Source organism: Microtus pennsylvanicus, chromosome 3 (assembly GCF_037038515.1).
Source record: "Microtus pennsylvanicus isolate mMicPen1 chromosome 3, mMicPen1.hap1, whole genome shotgun sequence".
In the NCBI taxonomy this organism is placed as follows: domain Eukaryota; kingdom Metazoa; phylum Chordata; class Mammalia; order Rodentia; family Cricetidae; genus Microtus; species Microtus pennsylvanicus.
Window position 1 is genome coordinate 54,506,764 of NC_134581.1, and position 25,297 is coordinate 54,532,060.

The following is a 25,297-nucleotide window of genomic DNA, read 5'->3' on the forward strand; positions in this document are numbered from 1 at the left end:
CTCTAATAATCTGTGAGCACCGGTCTTACCGGGAAGATTCTAGTTCAGAGCTTCATGGCATGTGTCTGCCCAGTATCCGGGAGCATGGCGTCTCTGCTGAGGCGTCTGCTCCAGAGAGGAGAGCTGTCGAGTCTGTCCTTACTTCCTCTTCCTCCCAGCATTTTGTTCTGTTTACTCCTCCCACCTATCTCCTAACCAATGAGAGCCAAGCAGTTTCTTTTTATTTAACCAATGACCTTCCTCCATCATTTCCCCTTTTTCGGTTTAAACAAAAAAAAAGGGCTTTAACTTTAACATAGCAAAATTACATATAAAAAAACAGTTATCAAGTAAAAGTTACAATAATCTTTATCATAACTAAGGAAAACTATAACTATAACTAACTATTCTTAACTCCATCAAAGACTCCAGAAAGATACAATACTACCTAAGCAAACAAGAAAAAAGCAACTTTCAAAACTCTAGAAATGACAGAGACATCTCGCTGCCTGGACAGTCACCCAAAGTTCTTCTGTACCGTTGGGGCATCCATCTTCAGCCTTCAGGCCCATGGTATCCAGCAGACATTTCCATAAAGCAGGAAAATTCAAAGTCAGTTCAGTCACTATCTGTTGTGTCCTGCAGAATGTCTCGCAGACTCTTTCATGAATCAGGAACCTCGAAAGATCATCTCACCTTAGGCAAGTTCAGTAGTCCTCTCTCTGCGGGTTTTCTGTGTCCAGTTTATGCAATAGTCCAGGCAAGAGCAGTTTCTTGCCCAAATGGCTATCAAACTCCATAACGAGCCTCTTCGATGCCCATCTTCCTCTTGAAGTAGATCGGTGCTGCCAGGAGCAAAGTGTCTCATTGTCATGAAAAGTCCTTAGTTATTAAAACATTAAATGTCCTATTCTGTAATCTTTTAAAGACATGAAGAATGTCTATCTAAAATATATCTATATATCTAGAAAATCTAACTAACATGACTACAAGCTTTACTATTATCGATGATTATCCATTAACAACCTATATTTCTTAATTATACATTACATTTTAATAATGAACTACACAATCACAATACCTTAATCAATATCGGAAATACATATACATATAACAAAATTGACCTTAAAATCCATACCAATGCAAATTATTCATACCTATATCATTTCCCCCTTTAAATGTAAAAGAATATTTATAAACAATATTTTGGGAACATGGGCGCAGTTTTTTCTGTCCAAACTGCTTCCTGCTGAATGGGGGTGTCGTTAATTAGGTCTTTCATGGTATAACCTGTGTGCCAGTGTCATCTCAGTTGGCAGTTGAGTGAAGTAATTTTTTGAAGATGTTCACAGCAACCCTTCAGGAGGACGTGGTCCATCGTACCAAATCAGAATAGAAGAAATCCATGGAGTCTCATCCTCTGTGAAAACAAAAGAAGACTCTCTCCAAAGCATCATATCCTTAGACCCAAATTCTGAAATCATACCCTCATGATATCCGTTCTGGTTCCACTTGGCAGCCCATATAATGAAATGTCTCTCTGTACTTAGCTCCTTCACAGTCAAAAATTTTAAAGAAAACACAATGTACATAATCCAGACTCTCTGTGAATTTTCCATTTTTAAGTGGCTTATTTTTCTTTATTTCTTTTAATCTCTTATCTATCTGTACTCTGTCTCTTTAAAGACTTTACTTTTTTTTTAAACCATTAACTTTATTCTCTATATTCTTTTTCTTCTCTCTCCCAAGCCTACGAACATTCATCCAACAGTGTGACTCATTTAGTGGTCTGAATCTGTCCTATTGTGAATCTGCAATTTTTTACTATCCAGGAGCACTTTTGATTTGCACCTTTAAATCACTAGGCGCTTAAGAATCTAAGCTGTGACATTCCTAAGTTAACTTTTTGCTTTTTGAGCGCATATCTTTGACCTGGAATAACCCTGTAGATCAGGCTGTCTTTGAACTCTCAGAGATCCGCCTGTCTCTGCCTCCCAGGCATTGGGATTAAAGGTGTTTGCTACTACACCTTGAACTCACAGAGATCTGTTTTGCCTTTTAGGCACTGGATTAAAGGCGTGTGCTACCACACCTTGAAGTCACAGAGGTTTACTTTAAGAATTTTAACTTTTAGTCTGCTGTGGGCCCATATTTCAATATGGCACAAAAGCCATTAGCCCGGTCCGAGCTGACCCCGTAGCTCTACAGACAAGCTGTCTCTGCCCCTATCAAAGGCCAGGATGCCTGCTCCTAGCTTCTTTTGTTAAGATGTGGATTACCTGAGAAGAGATGTTTGACTGAAGCTGATGACTTAAGAGTTCAGATATTTGGTGCTTCTTTCCTTTTGTAATTTGGAAGGCTGTCTTATAGAGATGCTAATTCAGGGCCTACCTGACTGCTAGATGCAGATGTGATTTGAGTCCAGGCACTTGGCTACCTAAGGAATGGCGTAATGTGTTTTCCCCCTTCCCCGCTCAATTTTGGTGTGGGTATATAAAATGTTTGGAGAATAAATGGCGATCTGGCCATTTTCCATGATGACGGTGTAAGCTGTGTCAGTTCTTTTCCTCGCGACTCCGTTCCAGCCGGTTTGAGGAATTAGGGAATTTATGTTGGACCCTCACGGGCCATGACAGTCTGCATATATTTTAACACTGTAAATCATTTAAAATTTTTCTTTGTCTTTGATGTTCTCTTTACTGTATCTCTGTTTTTCGACCACATGAGTCTTTAATTTACCAAGCAATCTCAGTAGGACTAAAGGCGTGGCTTTGCCAGCTAGATCCAGTCCATTCCTTAGCTTTCCAGCCTCATGGCTGAGGTACTGGCTGTAGCCATGTTTATGGGCACGACTCTATGGCGTTTCAAGGTCCCTGCCAGCCAGCGAGCTACAACAGACAACACTCAAGTCCTCTCTCGCTAGCCGGCCCTCCTGCCTCAAACAATCAGAGTTTGCCCTGGCAGGATGGCCCAGAAAGCCGGCATTTTTAAACGCGGAGCTTTTTTCCTGCTACGGCTGAAAACCGAAAAGCATGCGTTCAGCTTTTAGTCAACACCGTTTAAGTGTTTCGTGACAGGACCTCTTAATGAGCTGCAGGCTTTGCAGCTAAAGCTGAGTCAGGAAGCTTCTCTTAGACGAGGCACTTGCTTGCCTCTAGCAAGCAGAGCAGACCCAAGAAATTGCCATAAGAAACATGCTTTACTCTATTCTTTTCCAAGCTTTCTCAGGCTTTCTGTGGACTCAGTTAGCCACACGTCTGGGCGTCATTTGTAGTAATATGGGCGGCAGCGGGGCTGCGTCCCCAACACCCCAGCCGCCTGCCCGGCTAGCTTTACCCGAAATAATCACACGGACACTGTATTCTTTTAATCACTGCTTGGCCCTTAGCTCTAGCCCTTACTGGCTAATTCTGATATCCCAATCAACCCATCTCTAATAATCTGTGAGCACCGGTCTTACCGGGAAGATTCTAGTACAGAGCTTCATCGCATGTGTCTGCCCAGGAGCCGGGAGCATGGCGTCTCTGTTGAGGTGTCTGCTCCCGAGAGGAGAGCTGTCGAGTCTGACCTCACTTCCTCTTCCTCCCAGCGTTTTGTTCTGTTTACTCCTCTCACCTATCTCCTAACCAATGAGAGCCAAGCAGTTTCTTTTTATTTAACCAATGACCTTCCTCCATCAGGAAAGTTTGCTCATGACAATTATCACATAAGCTTAAGGCATGGCTACATTGAACTCCCTTAACTAGTGTGTGTCTTTTGCTGAGCACCTGTGACCTCTTCCACAGGAGGGTTGTGTTGACTGAGGATCAATGCTCAGAATAAGAGCCTACGGAGGAAGGGTTTCTGATAAGCATAAGGATGGGTTCTACTGACTGAAAACAATGCTCAGTAATCTGAGAGATCCTGGGTAAGGGCTGGCTTCCTAGAGTACCATAAGATCATCAGGTAATATCATGAGTTGAAAAAGAAGTCTTGGGCTGGAGAGATGGCTCAGTGGTTAAGAGCATTGCCTGCTCTTCCAAAGGTCCTGAGTTCAATTCCCAGCAACCACATGGTGGCTCACAACCATCTGGAATGAGGTCTGGTGCCCTCTTCTGGCCTGCAGACATACACACAGACAGAATATTGTATACATAATAAATAAAGAAATATTTAAAAAAAAAAAAAAGAAAAAGAAGTCTTATGTTTGTTTAACAGTTCCGGCTTCTCAGGGATTCTGTAACCTTCGTGTTTAACAATTATGGTGCTGGAGAGATGGTTCTGTGGATAGGAGCACTGGCAGCTCTTTCAGAGGTCCTGAGTTCAACTCCCAGCAACCACATGGTGGCTCACAATCATATATAATGAGTTCTGGTGCCCTCTAATGTCATGCAGGCATACACACTGGTAGAACACTGGATACATGATAAATAAACAAATCTTTTTTCAATTAATAACCACATTGAGAATTTATTTAACACAATCACTAATCTAATATGTTAAAAACCAAATCCAAGCAATTACATCACAAAACAAGGAAAATACACAGAACACATGCATTAATAATCTATACTACTTTTCATACTTGACTCAAGTTAAAACATCAAGCTGGCCCCAATCTATCAAAACAGACAGATAAATATTTATAATTATGGACAGACTTAGTTACAAAGGTACTTCAATGTCTACATCCCTCTTTCAAAACCCTTTCTTAAGGGTTAAATTTTTCAATGCAAATGTGTCTTCTGTAAAAACTGTGAGAATGAAACTTGGAGACATAGAGAGACTCAAGCAGAGGTGGAAACTAAGACTTAAGTCAAAATTTGGGTCTGGCCTTAGTGATATTTTAGAAACTAATTTTTTTCCGACAAGTAGGGCATTCTTTGTTGCCGCGTCTAAGGGCTGTGATAATGCAATCTGCACAGAACCGATGCAAACACTCCTTTGTAGTCATGGTCTTCTTCATAATATCCAAACAAATAGGGCACATTAATTCACTGTGTAGACTTCTAGGTGAGACCACAATTTCCAAGCCATCGGTTATTGCCTCCTGGGTGTTCGTTGTGATTCGTAGAAACTGAGTTCCCATGTTTTGCTTAAGGTTGAGTTTCGTTTGTCTGCAGAGCCTGAGACATTGCTGCTTGTGGTCCAGCCCGAAGCTCTGAGAGCGAGACTCGAGGATCAACCTCCGGTGTCCCCCGCACAGTACAGCAATAAGGAAGTCTTTTTTTTTCCAGTCGATGGAAGGGGACTTTATATGGTCCCAGAGTCATGGGCCAGTCATGGCCGCAGCTTTATTGGAGCTTCTTCTTGGGGCGCAGGTTGTTGCTGTGACCGCACTTCTTCTTGCGGCAGTTGACTGCACGGGGGTGCAGGCGTGCATAGCACTTGCGGCAGATCATCTTGTCACAGTTGTACTTCTGGGCAAGCTGACGAAGGGACGGCTCGATGATGCCACCAGGCAGACGAAGCACCTGGTGCAAACTGGACAGTTCCTGGATGTTGTAGTCGGTCAGGGTCCGGCCATTCTCCAGATGCTTGCCCGCAAATAGCAGCCTCTGCTGGTCAGGTGGGATACCTTCCTTGTCTTGGATCTTGGCCTTGACATTCTCGATGGTGTCACTGGGCTCGACCTCAAGAGTGATGGTCTTGTTCGTCAGGGTCTTCACAAAGATCTGCATGTTGGCGTCAACCCGCTCGGTCGCCGCGTTGAAAAAGAACAAAACAAAACCCTTTTGGGATAGTTATTGGCGTTAAAGCTGACGATCAGAGGAGCAGAGCAGCAAGACACTGGAGAGACCTTTCCTCTACCAGTGTTCAGACTCCACACACCAGTGAACTCCTGTCTGTTCTTCTTTATATCCTCTCTCCACCCAGCCAGATTGTTCCTGGCTCCACCTCCCTAGTGCTGGGATTAAAGGTGTGTGAATCCCAAACACTGGGATTAAAGGTGTGAGCCACCACCACCTGGATCTGTTTCTGGATCAATATTGTGTAGGTCAGAGTAGCCTTGAACTCACAGAGCTCTGCCTTCCCCTGTCTCCTGAGTCCTAGGATTAAAGGTGTTTGCCACCACTGCCTGGTCTCTCATGGATTAATTAGCTTCGCATACTTGTCTTCAGGCAAGCTTTATTTATTAAATTATAAATAAAGTATCACTACAGTAAAGGCCTCAGGCTCATGTTACTTTATGGTTTTCTTTGTTTGTGTGTTTGTTTTTTAGTTTTTGAGACAGGGTTTCTCTGTGTAGCTCTGAAGCCTGCCTTGGTACTAGCTCTGTAGACCAGGTTGGCCCTGAACTCACAAGATCCACCTATCTCTGGCCCTCCAGTACTGAGATTCTAAGCTAGTGTCTCCACCACCGGGCAACATTAGTTTTACTTGTCATAGTCCTCGATTATTCCTATGGGCTGTTTCAGGTTGTGACACACACTTGGTGTTGCTGCTTTTTACAACACACGTGTTTTGGTCTTTGAGAGCCTTACACACTGTGCTGAGTTTAGTGAGATTAACCCCTTAGAGTTATGCGTTTGAATCTTTGATCTCCAGTTGTGTGGCCCTGGGCAGATTTAGCTGTGACCTTGCTGGGAAGAGGTACATCACTGGATGGGATTGGAGGTTTCAAAGCCCTACCCTGTTGGCCATTAGAGCCCTGCCCACTTCTCCAGGATCTGGTGTGAGCTCTCAGCTCTTCCTCCTCCATGCTGTATCAGCTCCCTGCCATGATGAACTCAGCCCTCTGTACCCGTCAGTCCAAATCAACTTCCTTCTGTAAACTGCTTCTGTCTTAGTGCTTTCTCACAGACGCTACCAGAGTAATATACCTGCCTGGGGAATAGGGGCACATGTGTTCTAAAAGACCTGTTGATTAGAGAGTAACTCTATAGGAATTTCAGTTTGTTACCAGGCAGATTGTGCACACAGCTTCATTGCTGTGGGCGTCCCTGCATGGGACACAGTGGCGTTGAAATGATCTGCAGAGGGGCAGAAATACCTCGGTTCAACATAACGTACCAGACTGGGTCAAACTTGCAGAGTCTGACATCAATTAGTCTGTGTGTCAGTCTATCTCTCTATGTCTCTATCTATCTATCTCTATCTATCTATCTATCTATCTATCTATCTATCTATCTATCTATCTATCAATATATCTATCTCTCCATCCATCTATCTCTCCATCCATCCATCCATTATTCTTGATATTATACATATATAAACAGTAAATTCTTGGGGGGGAAGTGTAGTAATAACGGCGGCGGCGGTGCTGCGTCCCCAACACCCCAGCCGCCTGCCCAGCTAGCTTTACCCAAAATAATTACACGGACACTGTATTCTTTTAATCACTTCTTGGCCCTTAGCTCTAGCCCTTACTGGCTAATTCTGATATCCCAATCAACCCATCTCTAATAATCTGTGAGCACCGGTCTTACCGGGAAGATTCTAGTTCAGAGCTTCATGGCATGTGTCTGCCCAGTATCCGGGAGCATGGCGTCTCTGCTGAGGCGTCTGCTCCAGAGAGGAGAGCTGTCGAGTCTGTCCTTACTTCCTCTTCCTCCCAGCATTTTATTCTGTTTACTCCTCCCACCTATCTCCTAACCAATGAGAGCCAAGCAGTTTCTTTTTATTTAACCAATGACCTTCCTCCATCATTTCCCCTTTTTCGGTTTAAACAAAAAAAAAAGGGCTTTAACTTTAACATAGCAAAATTACATATAAAAAAACAGTTATCAAGTAAAAGTTACAATAATCTTTATCATAACTAAGGAAAACTATAACTATAACTAACTATTCTTAACTCCATCAAAGACTCCAGAAAGATACAATACTACCTAAGCAAACAAGAAAAAAGCAACTTTCAAAACTCTAGAAATGACAGAGACATCTCGCTGCCTGGACAGTCACCCAAAGTTCTTCTGTACCATTGGGGCATCCATCTTCAGCCTTCAGGCCCATGGTATCCAGCAGACATTTCCATAAAGCAGGAAAATTCAAAGTCAGTTCAGTCACTATCTGTTGTGTCCTGCAGAATGTCTCGCAGACTCTTTCATGAATCAGGAACCTCGAAAGATCATCTCACCTTAGGCAAGTTCAGTAGTCCTCTCTCTGCGGGTTTTCTGTGTCCAGTTTATGCAATAGTCCAGGCAAGAGCAGTTTCTTGCCCAAATGGCTATCAAACTCCATAACGAGCCTCTTCGATGCCCATCTTCCTCTTGAAGTAGATCGGTGCTGCCAGGAGCAAAGTGTCTCATTGTCATGAAAAGTCCTTAGTTATTAAAACATTAAATGTCCTATTCTGTAATCTTTTAAAGACATGAAGAATGTCTATCTAAAATATATCTATATATCTAGAAAATCTAACTAACATGACTACAAGCTTTACTATTATCGATGATTATCCATTAACAACCTATATTTCTTAATTATACATTACATTTTAATAATGAACTACACAATCACAATACCTTAATCAATATCGGAAATACATATACATATAACAAAATTGACCTTAAAATCCATACCAATGCAAATTATTCATACCTATATCATTTCCCCCTTTAAATGTAAAAGAATATTTATAAACAATATTTTGGGAACATGGGCGCAGTTTTTTCTGTCCAAACTGCTTCCTGCTGAATGGGGGTGTCGTTAATTAGGTCTTTCATGGTATAACCTGTGTGCCAGTGTCATCTCAGTTGGCAGTTGAGTGAAGTAATTTTTTGAAGATGTTCACAGCAACCCTTCAGGAGGACGTGGTCCATCGTACCAAATCAGAATAGAAGAAATCCATGGAGTCTCATCCTTTGTGAAAACAAAAGAAGACTCTCTCCAAAGCATCATATCCTTAGACCCAAATTCTGAAATCATACCCTCATGATATCCGTTCTGGTTCCACTTGGCAGCCCATATAATGAAATGTCTCTCTGTACTTAGCTCCTTCACAGTCAAAAATTTTAAAGAAAACACAATGTACATAATCCAGACTCTCTGTGAATTTTCCATTTTTAAGTGGCTTATTTTTCTTTATTTCTTTTAATCTCTTATCTATCTGTACTCTGTCTCTTTAAAGACTTTACTTTTTTTTTTAAACCATTAACTTTATTCTCTATATTCTTTTTCTTCTCTCTCCCAAGCCTACGAACATTCATCCAACAGTGTGACTCATTTAGTGGTCTGAATCTGTCCTATTGTGAATCTGCAATTTTTTACTATCCAGGAGCACTTTTGATTTGCACCTTTAAATCACTAGGCGCTTAAGAATCTAAGCTGTGACATTCCTAGGTTAACTTTTTGCTTTTTGAGCGCATATCTTTGACCTGGAATAACCCTGTAGATCAGGCTGTCTTTGAACTCTCAGAGATCCGCCTGTCTCTGCCTCCCAGGCATTGGGATTAAAGGTGTTTGCTACTACACCTTGAACTCACAGAGATCTGTTTTGCCTTTTAGGCACTGGATTAAAGGCGTGTGCTACCACACCTTGAAGTCACAGAGGTTTACTTTAAGAATTTTAACTTTTAGTCTGCTGTGGGCCCATATTTCAATATGGCACAAAAGCCATTAGCCCGGTCCAAGCTGACCCCGTAGCTCTACAGACAAGCTGTCTCTGCCCCTATCAAAGGCCAGGATGCCTGCTCCTAGCTTCTTTTGTTAAGATGTGGATTACCTGAGAAGAGATGTTTGACTGAAGCTGATGACTTAAGAGTTCAGATATTTGGTGCTTCTTTCCTTTTGTAATTTGGAAGGCTGTCTTATAGAGATGCTAATTCAGGGCCTACCTGACTGCTAGATGCAGATGTGATTTGAGTCCAGGCACTTGGCTACCTAAGGAATGGCGTAATGTGTTTTCCCCCTTCCCCGCTCAATTTTGGTGTGGGTATATAAAATGTTTGGAGAATAAATGGCGATCTGGCCATTTTCCATGATGACGGTGTAAGCTGTGTCAGTTCTTTTCCTCGCGACTCCGTTCCAGCCGGTTTGAGGAATTAGGGAATTTATGTTGGACCCTCACGGGCCATGACAGTCTGCATATATTTTAACACTGTAAATCATTTAAAATTTTTCTTTGTCTTTGATGTTCTCTTTACTGTATCTCTGTTTTTCGACCACATGAGTCTTTAATTTACCAAGCAATCTCAGTAGGACTAAAGGCGTGGCTTTGCCAGCTAGATCCAGTCCATTCCTTAGCTTTCCAGCCTCATGGCTGAGGTACTGGCTGTAGCCATGTTTATGGGCACGACTCTATGGCGTTTCAAGGTCCCTGCCAGCCAGCGAGCTACAACAGACAACACTCAAGTCCTCTCTCGCTAGCCGGCCCTCCTGCCTCAAACAATCAGAGTTTGCCCTGGCAGGATGGCCCAGAAAGCCGGCATTTTTAAACGCGGAGCTTTTTTCCTGCTACGGCTGAAAACCGAAAAGCATGCGTTCAGCTTTTAGTCAACACCGTTTAAGTGTTTCGTGACAGGACCTCTTAATGAGCTGCAGGCTTTGCAGCTAAAGCTGAGTCAGGAAGCTTCTCTTAGACGAGGCACTTGCTTGCCTCTAGCAAGCAGAGCAGACCCAAGAAATTGCCATAAGAAACATGCTTTACTCTATTCTTTTCCAAGCTTTCTCAGGCTTTCTGTGGACTCAGTTAGCCACACGTCTGGGCGTCATTTGTAGTAATATGGGCGGCAGCGGGGCTGCGTCCCCAACACCCCAGCCGCCTGCCCGGCTAGCTTTACCCGAAATAATCACACGGACACTGTATTCTTTTAATCACTGCTTGGCCCTTAGCTCTAGCCCTTACTGGCTAATTCTGATATCCCAATCAACCCATCTCTAATAATCTGTGAGCACCGGTCTTACCGGGAAGATTCTAGTACAGAGCTTCATCGCATGTGTCTGCCCAGGAGCCGGGAGCATGGCGTCTCTGTTGAGGCGTCTGCTCCCGAGAGGAGAGCTGTCGAGTCTGACCTCACTTCCTCTTCCTCCCAGCGTTTTGTTCTGTTTACTCCTCTCACCTATCTCCTAACCAATGAGAGCCAAGCAGTTTCTTTTTATTTAACCAATGACCTTCCTCCATCAGGAAAGTTTGCTCATGACAATTATCACATAAGCTTAAGGCATGGCTACATTGAACTCCCTTAACTAGTGTGTGTCTTTTGCTGAGCACCTGTGACCTCTTCCACAGGAGGGTTGTGTTGACTGAGGATCAATGCTCAGAATAAGAGCCTAGGGAGGAAAGGTTTCTGATAAGCATAAGGATGGGTTCTACTGACTGAAAACAATGCTCAGTAATCTGAGAGATCCTGGGTAAGGGCTGGCTTCTTAGAGTACCATAAGATCATCAGGTAATTTCATGAGTTGGAAAAAAAGTCTTATGTTTGTTTAACAGTTCCGGCTTCTCAGGGATTCTGTAACCTTCGTGTTTAACAATTATGGTGCTGGAGAGATGGTTCTGTGGATAGGAGCACCGGCAGCTCTTTCAGAGGTCCTGAGTTCAACTCCCAGCAACCACATGGTGGCTCACAATCATATATAATGAGTTCTGGTGCCCTCTAATGTCATGCAGGCATACACACTGGTAGAACACTGGATACATGATAAATAAATAAATCTTTTTTCAATTAATAACCACATTGAGAATTTATTTAACACAATCACTAATCTAATAGGTTAAAAACCAAATCCAAGCAATTACATCACAAAACAAGGAAAATACACAGAACACATGCATTAATAATCTATACTACTTTTCATACTTGACTCAAGTTAAAACATCAAGCTGGCCCCAATCTATCAAAACAGACAGATAAATATTTATAATTATGGACAGACTTAGTTACAAAGGTACTTAAATGTCTACTTCCCTCTTTCAAAACCCTTTCTTAAGGGTTAAATTTTTCAATGCAAATGTGTCTTCTGTAAAAACTGTGAGAATGAAACTTGGAGACATAGAGAGACTCAAGCAGAGGTGGAAACTAAGACTTAAGTCAAAATTTGGGTCTGGCCTTAGTGATATTTTAGAAACTAATTTTTTTCCGACAAGTAGGGCATTCTTTGTTGCCGCGTCTAAGGGCTGTGATAATGCAATCTGCACAGAACCGATGCAAACACTCCTTTGTAGTCATGGTCTTCTTCATAATATCCAAACAAATAGGGCACATTAATTCACTGTGTAGACTTCTAGGTGAGACCACAATTTCCAAGCCATCGGTTATTGCCTCCTGGGTGTTCGTTGTGATTCGTAGAAACTGAGTTCCCATGTTTTGCTTAAGGTTGAGTTTCGTTTGTCTGCAGAGCCTGAGACATTGCTGCTTGTGGTCCAGCCCGAAGCTCTGAGAGCGAGACTCGAGGATCAACCTCCGGTGTCCCCCGCACAGTACAGCAATAAGGAAGTCTTTTTTTTTTTCCAGTCGATGGAAGGGGACTTTATATGGTCCCAGAGTCATGGGCCAGTCATGGCCGCAGCTTTATTGGAGCTTCTTCTTGGGGCGCAGGTTGTTGCTGTGACCGCACTTCTTCTTGCGGCAGTTGACTGCACGGGGGTGCAGGCGTGCATAGCACTTGCGGCAGATCATCTTGTCACAGTTGTACTTCTGGGCAAGCTGACGAAGGGACGGCTCGATGATGCCACCAGGCAGACGAAGCACCTGGTGCAAAGTGGACAGTTCCTGGATGTTGTAGTCGGTCAGGGTCCGGCCATTCTCCAGATGCTTGCCCGCAAATAGCAGCCTCTGCTGGTCAGGTGGGATACCTTCCTTGTCTTGGATCTTGGCCTTGACATTCTCGATGGTGTCACTGGGCTCGACCTCAAGAGTGATGGTCTTGTTCGTCAGGGTCTTCACAAAGATCTGCATGTTGGCGTCAACCCGCTCGGTCGCCGGGTTGAAAAAGAACAAAACAAAACCCTTTTGGGATAGTTATTGGCGTTAAAGCTGACGATCAGAGGAGCAGAGCAGCAAGACACTGGAGAGACCTTTCCTCTACCAGTGTTCAGACTCCACACACCAGTGAACTCCTGTCTGTTCTTCTTTATATCCTCTCTCCACCCAGCCAGATTGTTCCTGGCTCCACCTCCCTAGTGCTGGGATTAAAGGTGTGTGAATCCCAAACACTGGGATTAAAGGTGTGAGCCACCACCACCTGGATCTGTTTCTGGATCAATATTGTGTAGGTCAGAGTAGCCTTGAACTCACAGAGCTCTGCCTTCCCCTGTCTCCTGAGTCCTAGGATTAAAGGTGTTTGCCACCACTGCCTGGTCTCTCATGGATTAATTAGCTTCGCATACTTGTCTTCAGGCAAGCTTTATTTATTAAATTATAAATAAAGTATCACTACAGTAAAGGCCTCAGGCTCATGTTACTTTATGGTTTTCTTTGTTTGTGTGTTTGTTTTTTAGTTTTTGAGACAGGGTTTCTCTGTGTAGCTCTAAAGCCTGCCTTGGTACTAGCTCTGTAGACCAGGTTGGCCCTGAACTCACAAGATCCACCTATCTCTGGCCCTCCAGTACTGAGATTCTAAGCTAGTGTCTCCACCACCGGGCAACATTAGTTTTACTTGTCATAGTCCTCGATTATTCCTATGGGCTGTTTCAGGTTGTGACACACACTTGGTGTTGCTGCTTTTTACAACACACGTGTTTTGGTCTTTGAGAGCCTTACACACTGTGCTGAGTTTAGTGAGATTAACCCCTTAGAGTTATGCGTTTGAATCTTTGATCTCCAGTTGTGTGGCCCTGGGCAGATTTAGCTGTGACCTTGCTGGGAAGAGGTACATCACTGGATGGGATTGGAGGTTTCAAAGCCCTACCCTGTTGGCCATTAGAGCCCTGCCCACTACTCCAGGATCTGGTGTGAGCTCTCAGCTCTTCCTCCTCCATGCTGTATCAGCTCCCTGCCATGATGAACTCAGCCCTCTGTACCCGTCAGTCCAAATCAACTTCCTTCTGTAAACTGCTTCTGTCTTAGTGCTTTCTCACAGACGCTACCAGAGTAATATACCTGCCTGGGGAATAGGGGCACATGTGTTCTAAAAGACCTGTTGATTAGAGAGTAACTCTATAGGAATTTCAGTTTGTTACCAGGCAGATTGTGCACACAGCTTCATTGCTGTGGGCGTCCCTGCACGGGACACAGTGGCGTTGAAATGATCTGCAGAGGGGCAGAAATACCTCGGTTCAACATAACGTACCAGACTGGGTCAAACTTGCAGAGTCTGACATCAATTAGTCTGTGTGTCAGTCTATCTCTCTATGTCTCTATCTATCTCTATCTATCTATCTATCTATCTATCTATCTATCTATCTATCTATCTATCAATATATCTATCTCTCCATCCATCTATCTCTCCATCCATCCATCCATTATTCTTGATATTATACATATATAAACAGTAAATTCTTGGGGGGGAAGTGTAGTAATAACGGCGGCGGCGGTGCTGCGTCCCCAACACCCCAGCCGCCTGCCCAGCTAGCTTTACCCAAAATAATTACACGGACACTGTATTCTTTTAATCACTGCTTGGCCCTTAGCTCTAGCCCTTACTGGCTAATTCTGATATCCCAATCAACCCATCTCTAATAATCTGTGAGCACCGGTCTTACCGGGAAGATTCTAGTTCAGAGCTTCATGGCATGTGTCTGCCCAGTATCCGGGAGCATGGCGTCTCTGCTGAGGCGTCTGCTCCAGAGAGGAGAGCTGTCGAGTCTGTCCTTACTTCCTCTTCCTCCCAGCATTTTGTTCTGTTTACTCCTCCCACCTATCTCCTAACCAATGAGAGCCAAGCAGTTTCTTTTTATTTAACCAATGACCTTCCTCCATCATTTCCCCTTTTTCGGTTTAAACAAAAAAAAAGGGCTTTAACTTTAACATAGCAAAATTACATATAAAAAAACAGTTATCAAGTAAAAGTTACAATAATCTTTATCATAACTAAGGAAAACTATAACTATAACTAACTATTCTTAACTCCATCAAAGACTCCAGAAAGATACAATACTACCTAAGCAAACAAGAAAAAAGCAACTTTCAAAACTCTAGAAATGACAGAGACATCTCGCTGCCTGGACAGTCACCCAAAGTTCTTCTGTACCGTTGGGGCATCCATCTTCAGCCTTCAGGCCCATGGTATCCAGCAGACATTTCCATAAAGCAGGAAAATTCAAAGTCAGTTCAGTCACTATCTGTTGTGTCCTGCAGAATGTCTCGCAGACTCTTTCATGAATCAGGAACCTCGAAAGATCATCTCACCTTAGGCAAGTTCAGTAGTCCTCTCTCTGCGGGTTTTCTGTGTCCAGTTTATGCAATAGTCCAGGCAAGAGCAGTTTCTTGCCCAAATGGCTATCAAACTCCATAACGAGCCTCTTCGATGCCCATCTTCCTCTTGAAGTAGATCGGTGCTGCCAGGAGCAAAGTGTCTCATTGTCATGAAAAGTCCTTAGTTATTAAAACATTAAATGTCCTATTCTGTAATCTTTTAAAGACATGAAGAATGTCTATCTAAAATATATCTATATATCTAGAAAATCTAACTAACATGACTACAAGCTTTACTATTATCGATGATTATCCATTAACAACCTATATTTCTTAATTATACATTACATTTTAATAATGAACTACACAATCACAATACCTTAATCAATATCGGAAATACATATACATATAACAAAATTGACCTTAAAATCCATACCAATGCAAATTATTCATACCTATATCATTTCCCCCTTTAAATGTAAAAGAATATTTATAAACAATATTTTGGGAACATGGGCGCAGTTTTTTCTGTCCAAACTGCTTCCTGCTGAATGGGGGTGTCGTTAATTAGGTCTTTCATGGTATAACCTGTGTGCCAGTGTCATCTCAGTTGGCAGTTGAGTGAAGTAATTTTTTGAAGATGTTCACAGCAACCCTTCAGGAGGACGTGGTCCATCGTACCAAATCAGAATAGAAGAAATCCATGGAGTCTCATCCTCTGTGAAAACAAAAGAAGACTCTCTCCAAAGCATCATATCCTTAGACCCAAATTCTGAAATCATACCCTCATGATATCCGTTCTGGTTCCACTTGGCAGCCCATATAATGAAATGTCTCTCTGTACTTAGCTCCTTCACAGTCAAAAATTTTAAAGAAAACACAATGTACATAATCCAGACTCTCTGTGAATTTTCCATTTTTAAGTGGCTTATTTTTCTTTATTTCTTTTAATCTCTTATCTATCTGTACTCTGTCTCTTTAAAGACTTTACTTTTTTTTTAAACCATTAACTTTATTCTCTATATTCTTTTTCTTCTCTCTCCCAAGCCTACGAACATTCATCCAACAGTGTGACTCATTTAGTGGTCTGAATCTGTCCTATTGTGAATCTGCAATTTTTTACTATCCAGGAGCACTTTTGATTTGCACCTTTAAATCACTAGGCGCTTAAGAATCTAAGCTGTGACATTCCTAAGTTAACTTTTTGCTTTTTGAGCGCATATCTTTGACCTGGAATAACCCTGTAGATCAGGCTGTCTTTGAACTCTCAGAGATCCGCCTGTCTCTGCCTCCCAGGCATTGGGATTAAAGGTGTTTGCTACTACACCTTGAACTCACAGAGATCTGTTTTGCCTTTTAGGCACTGGATTAAAGGCGTGTGCTACCACACCTTGAAGTCACAGAGGTTTACTTTAAGAATTTTAACTTTTAGTCTGCTGTGGGCCCATATTTCAATATGGCACAAAAGCCATTAGCCCGGTCCAAGCTGACCCCGTAGCTCTACAGACAAGCTGTCTCTGCCCCTATCAAAGGCCAGGATGCCTGCTCCTAGCTTCTTTTGTTAAGATGTGGATTACCTGAGAAGAGATGTTTGACTGAAGCTGATGACTTAAGAGTTCAGATATTTGGTGCTTCTTTCCTTTTGTAATTTGGAAGGCTGTCTTATAGAGATGCTAATTCAGGGCCTACCTGACTGCTAGATGCAGATGTGATTTGAGTCCAGGCACTTGGCTACCTAAGGAATGGCGTAATGTGTTTTCCCCCTTCCCCGCTCAATTTTGGTGTGGGTATATAAAATGTTTGGAGAATAAATGGCGATCTGGCCATTTTCCATGATGACGGTGTAAGCTGTGTCAGTTCTTTTCCTCGCGACTCCGTTCCAGCCGGTTTGAGGAATTAGGGAATTTATGTTGGACCCTCACGGGCCATGACAGTCTGCATATATTTTAACACTGTAAATCATTTAAAATTTTTCTTTGTCTTTGATGTTCTCTTTACTGTATCTCTGTTTTTCGACCACATGAGTCTTTAATTTACCAAGCAATCTCAGTAGGACTAAAGGCGTGGCTTTGCCAGCTAGATCCAGTCCATTCCTTAGCTTTCCAGCCTCATGGCTGAGGTACTGGCTGTAGCCATGTTTATGGGCACGACTCTATGGCGTTTCAAGGTCCCTGCCAGCCAGCGAGCTACAACAGACAACACTCAAGTCCTCTCTCGCTAGCCGGCCCTCCTGCCTCAAACAATCAGAGTTTGCCCTGGCAGGATGGCCCAGAAAGCCGGCATTTTTAAACGCGGAGCTTTTTTCCTGCTACGGCTGAAAACCGAAAAGCATGCGTTCAGCTTTTAGTCAACACCGTTTAAGTGTTTCGTGACAGGACCTCTTAATGAGCTGCAGGCTTTGCAGCTAAAGCTGAGTCAGGAAGCTTCTCTTAGACGAGGCACTTGCTTGCCTCTAGCAAGCAGAGCAGACCCAAGAAATTGCCATAAGAAACATGCTTTACTCTATTCTTTTCCAAGCTTTCTCAGGCTTTCTGTGGACTCAGTTAGCCACACGTCTGGGCGTCATTTGTAGTAATATGGGCGGCAGCGGGGCTGCGTCCCCAACACCCCAGCCGCCTGCCCGGCTAGCTTTACCCGAAATAATCACACGGACACTGTATTCTTTTAATCACTGCTTGGCCCTTAGCTCTAGCCCTTACTGGCTAATTCTGATATCCCAATCAACCCATCTCTAATAATCTGTGAGCACCAGTCTTACCGGGAAGATTCTAGTACAGAGCTTCATCGCATGTGTCTGCCCAGGAGCCGGGAGCATGGCGTCTCTGTTGAGGCGTCTGCTCCCGAGAGGAGAGCTGTCGAGTCTGACCTCACTTCCTCTTCCTCCCAGCGTTTTGTTCTGTTTACTCCTCTCACCTATCTCCTAACCAATGAGAGCCAAGCAGTTTCTTTTTATTTAACCAATGACCTTCCTCCATCAGGAAAGTTTGCTCATGACAATTATCACATAAGCTTAAGGCATGGCTACATTGAACTCCCTTAACTAGTGTGTGTCTTTTGCTGAGCACCTGTGACCTCTTCCACAGGAGGGTTCTGTTGACTGAGGATCAATGCTCAGAATAAGAGCCTAGGGAGGAAAGGTTTCTGATAAGCATAAGGATGGGTTCTACTGACTGAAAACAATGCTCAGTAATCTGAGAGATCCTGGGTAAGGGCTGGCTTCTTAGAGTACCATAAGATCATCAGGTAATTTCATGAGTTGGAAAAAAAGTCTTATGTTTGTTTAACAGTTCCGGCTTCTCAGGGATTCTGTAACCTTCGTGTTTAACAATTATGGTGCTGGAGAGATGGTTCTGTGGATAGGAGCACCGGCAGCTCTTTCAGAGGTCCTGAGTTCAAGTCCCAGCAACCACATGGTGGCTCACAATCATATATAATGAGTTCTGGTGCCCTCTAATGTCATGCAGGCATACACACTGGTAGAACACTGGATACATGATAAATAAATAAATCTTTTTTCAATTAATAACCACATTGAGAATTTATTTAACACAATCACTAATCTAATAGGTTAAAAACCAAATCCAAGCAATTACATCACAAAACAAGGAAAATACACAGAACACATGCATTAATAATCTATACTACTTTTCATACTTGACTCAAGTTAAAACATCAAGCTGGCCCCAATCTATCAAAACAGACAGATAAATATTTATAATTATGGACAGACTTAGTTACAAAGGTACTTAAATGTCTACTTCCCTCTTTCAAAACCCTTTCTTAAGGGTTAAATTTTTCAATGCAAATGTGTCTTCTGTAAAAACTGTGAGAATGAAACTTGGAGACATAGAGAGACTCAAGCAGAGGTGGAAACTAAGACTTAAGTCAAAATTTGGGTCTGGCCTTAGTGATATTTTAGAAACTAATTTTTTTCCGACAAGTAGGGCATTCTTTGTTGCCGCGTCTAAGGGCTGTGATAATGCAATCTGCACAGAACCGATGCAAACACTCCTTTGTAGTCATGGTCTTCTTCATAATATCCAAACAAATAGGGCACATTAATTCACTGTGTAGACTTCTAGGTGAGACCACAATTTCCAAGCCATCGGTTATTGCCTCCTGGGTGTTCATTGTGATTCGTAGAAACTGAGTTCCCATGTTTTGCTTAAGGTTGAGTTTCGTTTGTCTGCAGAGCCTGAGACATTGCTGCTTGTGGTCCAGCCCGAAGCTCTGAGAGCCAGACTCGAGGATCAACCTCCGGTGTCCCCGCACAGTACAGCAATAAGGAAGTCTTTTTTTTTTTCCAGTCGATGGAAGGGGACTTTATATGGTCCCAGAGTCATGGGCCAGTCATGGCCGCAGCTTTATTGGAGCTTCTTCTTGGGGCGCAGGTTGTTGCTGTGACCGCACTTCTTCTTGCGGCAGTTGACTGCACGGGGGTGCAGGCGTGCATAGCACTTGCGGCAGATCATCTTGTCACAGTTGTACTTCTGGGCAAGCTGACGAAGGGACGGCTCGATGATGCCACCAGGCAGACGAAGCACCTGGTGCAAAGTGGACAGTTCCTGGATGTTGTAGTCGGTCAGGGTCCGGCCATTCTCCAGATGCTTGCCCGCAAATAGCAGCCTCTGCTGGTCAGGTGGGATACCTTCCTTGTCTTGGATCTTGGCCTTGACATTCTCGATGGTGTCACTGGGCTCGACCTCAAGAGTGATGGTCTTGTTCGTCAGGGTCTTCACAAAGATCTGCATGTTGGCGTCAACCCGCTCGGTCGCCGGGTTGAAAAAGAACAAAACAAAACCCTTTTGGGATAGTTATTGGCGTTAAAGCTGACGATCAGAGGAGCAGAGCAGCAAGACACTGGAGAGACCTTTCCTCTACCAGTGTTCAGACTCCACACACCAGTGAACTCCTGTCTGTTCTTCTTTATATCCTCTCTCCACCCAGCCAGATTGTTCCTGGCTCCACCTCCCTAGTGCTGGGATTAAAGGTGTGTGAATCCCAAACACTGGGATTAAAGGTGTGAGCCACCACCACCTGGATCTGTTTCTGGATCAATATTGTGTAGGTCAGAGTAGCCTTGAACTCACAGAGCTCTGCCTTCCCCTGTCTCCCGAGTCCTAGGATTAAAGGTGTTTGCCACCACTGCCTGGTCTCTCATGGATTAATTAGCTTCGCATACTGGTCTTCAGGCAAGCTTTATTTATTAAATTATAAATAAAGTATCACTACAGCCAAGGCCTCAGGCTCATGTTACTTTATGGTTTTTTTTGTTTGTGTGTTTGTTTTTTAGTTTTTGAGACAGGGTTTCTCTGTGTAGCTCTAAAGCCTGCCTTGGTACTAGCTCTGTAGACCAGGTTGGCCCTGAACTCACAAGATCCACCTATCTCTGGCCCTCCAGTACTGAGATTCTAAGCTAGTGTCTCCACCACCGGGCAACATTAGTTTTACTTGTCATAGTCCTCGATTATTCCTATGGGCTGTTTCAGGTTGTGACACACACTTGGTGTTGCTGCTTTTTACAACACACGTGTTTTGGTCTTTGAGAGCCTTACACACTGTGCTGAGTTTAGTGAGATTAACCCCTTAGAGTTATGCGTTTGAATCTTTGATCTCCAGTTGTGTGGCCCTGGGCAGATTTAGCTGTGACCTTGCTGGGAGGAGGCACATCACTGGGTAGGATTGGAGGTTTCAAAGCCCTACCCTGTTGGCCATTAGAGCCCTGCCCACTACTCCAGGATCTGGTGTGAGCTCTCAGCTCTTCCTCCTCCATGCTGTATCAGCTCCCTGCCATGATGAACTCAGCCCTCTGTACCCGTCAGTCCAAATCAACTTCCTTCTGTAAACTGCTTCTGTCTTAGTGCTTTCTCACAGACGCTATCGGAGTAACATACCTGCCTGGGGAATAGGGGCACATGTGTTCTAAAAGACCTGTTAATTAGAGAGTAACTCTGTAGGAATTTCAGTTTGTTACCAGGCAGATTGTGCACACAGCTTCATTGCTGTGGGCGTCCCTGCACGGGACACAGTGGCAGTGAAATGATCTGCAGAGGGGCAGAAATAAACCTCGGTTCAACATGACGTACCAGACTGGGTCAAACTTGCAGAGTCTGACATCAATTAGTCTGTGTGTCAGTCTATCTCTCTATGTCTCTATCTATCTATCTATCTCTCTATCTATCTATATCTATCTATCTATCTATCTATCTATCTATCTATCTCTGTTTTTCTGTCTATTTATCCATCTATCAATCTATCTATCTCTCCATCCATCCATCCATCCATCCATCCATCCATGATTTTTCTTATTTTACATATATAAATAGTAAATTCTTGGGGGGAAAGGTTGCTCATGACAATTATTAGCACAGTGCTTAAGGCATGGCTACATTGAACTCCCTTAAGTAGTGTGTGTCGTTTGCTGAGCACCTGTGACCTCTTCCACAGGAGGGTTCTGTTGACTGAGGATCAATGCTCAGAATAAGAGCCTAGGGAGGAAGCGTTTTTGATAAGCTTAAGGATAGGTTCTACTGAATGAAAACAATGCTCAGTAATCTGAGAGATCCTGAGTAAGAGCTGGCTTCATAGGGTACCAAAAGATCACCAGGTTATTTCATGAGTTGGAAAAAAAAGTCTTATGTTTGTTTAACAGTTCTGGCTTTTCTGTTGCTATCTGTAACCTTCGTGTTTAACAATTATGGTGCTGGAGAGATGGTTCCGTGGATAGGAGCACGGGCATCTCTTTCAGAGATCCTGAGTTCAATTCCCAGCAACCACATGGAGGCTTACAATAATATATAATAAGATCTGGTGTCCTCTAATGTCATACAGACATACATGCAGACAGAACACTGTATACAAGACAAATAAATAAATCTATTTTTCAATTAGTATCCACATTGAGAATTTATTTTATACAACCACTAATCTAATATGTTAACAACAAAATTAAAGTAATTACATCAAAAAACAAGGATTATTCAAAGAAAACATGCATCAATAATCTTTACAAATTTAAATACTTGACTCAGGTTAAAACATCAAGCTGGCCCCAATCTGTCAAAACAGACAGATAAATATTTATAATGCCTTGACAGACTTAGTTACAATGATACTTGGAGGTCAACTACCTTCTATCAAAACCCTTTTGTAAGTGTTTAATTTTTCAATGCACACATGACTTCTCTGAATACTGTGAGAATAGAAACTTGCAGACATATAGAGACTCAAGACAGAAGTGAAAACTAAGATTGAAGTCAATATGATTTCTGACTGGTCAGCGTAAAGCCTTGTGGCTTTCAAACTCTCAACACCGTCTCAATAGAAAATTAAGAATATGATGACTATAGTTGGCTGACGTTCCACAGAACTTTCTCCTATAGAAGCCATGACCGCGCTCCGTTACCCTGTTTCTTCAGAGTAGAATGAGCAGAGCGCTACGTTTATAAACACAGCGCAGCTTGAAATAAGAAGAATTCTTCATCAGAAGCAACCTTTCTATGTGTCATGCTATTCCGGAAGTAATAAGAAAGGAATTAGAGGACGCTTTGAACATATCTTGTACTTTTCATCAAGGCAAAAATGCAAAATATCTCCATATCTCTGGTATTTTAATAGGGAAAAGCATCAAACATTTATAATATAGAAACTGAACAGTAATACTAATATAGAGGAAAAGAACTCTTAAATGTACAACTGAGGAATACTTTTCATGACCAATGTAAATTTTCCTTCTTTGGGGAAATCTGTAAAAGGACCGTGTTCTCAAAGAACTCTTTTGATGATCTTCTAATGACCAGAAATTCTAAACTTATAGCAAAACACACAGCATCGGGCGGGAGTCAAAAAGAAAATTGCATGAGAATGGACACCAAGTTCATAAAGAACTTCTTTTTAAATGAGATACTAGGTAAGAAAATACCATGAAAATAGTAATCCTTTGAGAATTGTTTAAGCACAGTACATTTGAGCCTCGGTCTTCGTGAAGATACTAGTTTATATAGAAAAGTATAAATATACAAGACTCCAAGGGCAAAAGTCAGAGTACATATTGTCTAACATTCAGCAGGCTACAGAACTTTTGAAAGGGGCTGGATGGGTGATGCCAGCTGAACCTTTAATCCCAGTAACTGGGCAGGAGTATCGCTCCAAATTCAGGCCACCCTGGACTCCTCAGCCAGTTCCAGGCCAGGCAAGGCTATATAATGAGACCTTGTCTCAAAAGATCAAAACCTGGAAGGGGAAACAAAGGAAAAGAATACAGACCCACAAAAAACTCAAAACAAACCTTCTGTGGAATATAATTTATTTATTCTATAGGGAACAGGGCACTGAATTACTAATGTCTTAAATAAGGGAAAACCAAGATCATAGTGTGAACAAGTCTGGCTCAGAATGAAAACTGAACATATCCCAGATCTGTCCGAGGAAGTAATGATGGCGTACTTTTTTGCATGAAAGAAATAGGCTATGAAGAGTTCAGTCTCAGAATCGATTTTTCAAAGCTTCTTTGTGCTCCTTGGTGGGTGCATAGTAAAGTTCCATGGGTTTGTTCACCTTCCAGTACTTCTCACCGACCAATTCCAAAGAAAAGGAGCCATTTAATGCAGTGAACCGGCGGCGGGCTGTCGCTATGTAAATGGTGTACTGCTTCTCACTGGCCGAATCCAGGTTCATCTGGCTTGATTCTCCTTTGCTTCCACGTTCTTCCAAAGCTGACCTCACAGCCAGATACTTGGATAAGTGAGCAACAGTAGCATTCCCTGAAGTCTTTACGTACCTTGTCCGTGCACGGACATCCTTGCCCACAAGTGTTGGGTGGGGCCTGAATACTAGTTCAATATCACTAGCACCATCCGTTCCTGGATCAGTTACCACTGTCGCGTTGTTCCTATCAAGTTCGAGCCCAGAGTCCTCAGATGTTTTGGCCCGTTTGTTCCTAGGTCCTGCATCCTGATCGCTATGTGTGGGTGCATTACTGCAGCGTGAACTGTCACCAATATCTTCTGCTCCACTGGCGTCTTCAATGCGTGGCTTCTTGCCTCTCTGTAATCTGTTCGGGGCCTGTGTCTTCGGCCAGCCCTCCGTGCTGAGGCTGAGTGCCTGCTGGCTCTTGTGCTTGTTGATCCTGGCTAACACTCTCTCTTGTTGAGCTTCATACTCCTCACGACTTGGATAAATTATGTTGATGAGTGCATCAAAATTTGGGTCTGGCCTTAGTGATCTTTTAGAAACTAATTTTTTCCGGCAGGTAGGGCATTCTTTGTTGCCACGTCTAAGGGCTGTGATAATGCAATCTGCACAGAACCGATGCAAACACTCCTTTGTAGTCATGGTCTTCTTCATAATATCCAAACAAATAGGGCACATTAATTCATTGTGTAGACTTCTAGGTGAGACCACAATTTCCAAGCCATCGGTTATTGCCTCCTGGGGTGTTCGTTGTGATTCGTATAAACTGAGTTCCCATGTTTTGCTTAATGGTTGAGTTTCGTTTGTCTGCAGAGCCTGAGACATTGCTGCTTGTGGTCCAGCCCGAAGCTCTGAGAGCGAGACTCAAGGATCAACCGCTGGTATTCCTGCACAATATAGCAATAAATAAGTCTTTAAAGAACAAAACAAAATCCTTTTGGGATAGATATTGGGGTTATAGCTAAAGATCAGAGGAGCAGAGCAGCAAGACACTGGAGAGACCTTTCCTCTACCAGTGTTCAGACTCCACACACCAGTGAACTCCTGTCTGTTCTTTTTTATATCCTCTCTCCACCCAGCCTGAGGGCTCCTGGCTCCACCTCCCTAGTGCTGGGATTAAAGGTGTGTGAATCCCAAACACTGGGATTAAAGGTGTGAGCCACCACCACTTGGATCTCTTTCTGGATCAATATTGTGTCGCTCAGGGTAGCCTTGAACTCACAGAGCTCTGTCTTCCCCTGTCTCCCAAGTCCTAGGATTAAAGGTGTTTGCCACCACTCCCGGGCCTCTCATGGATTAGCTTTGCATTCTGGTCATCAGGCAAGCTTTATTTATTAAAATACAAATAAATTATCACTACAGTAAAGTCCTGAGGCTCACGTTACTTTTTGGTTTCTTATTATTATTTTTTTTTT

General features: G+C 43.0%; 4 pseudogenes; all 4 read right to left on the minus strand.

Annotated features, from left to right (window-relative positions):
• Positions 1 to 5,196: 5,196 nt before the first annotated feature.
• Positions 5,197 to 5,671, minus strand: LOC142845902 (ubiquitin-ribosomal protein eL40 fusion protein pseudogene; annotated as a pseudogene).
• A 6,682-nt stretch (positions 5,672 to 12,353) lies between these two features.
• On the minus strand, positions 12,354 to 12,826 carry LOC142845898 (ubiquitin-ribosomal protein eL40 fusion protein pseudogene; annotated as a pseudogene).
• A 6,671-nt stretch (positions 12,827 to 19,497) lies between these two features.
• LOC142845901 (ubiquitin-ribosomal protein eL40 fusion protein pseudogene) lies at positions 19,498 to 19,974 on the minus strand (annotated as a pseudogene).
• Positions 19,975 to 23,675: 3,701 nt separating this feature from the next.
• On the minus strand, positions 23,676 to 24,749 carry LOC142847016 (E3 ubiquitin-protein ligase RING2 pseudogene; annotated as a pseudogene).
• Between the last annotated feature and the right edge of the window lie 548 nt (positions 24,750 to 25,297).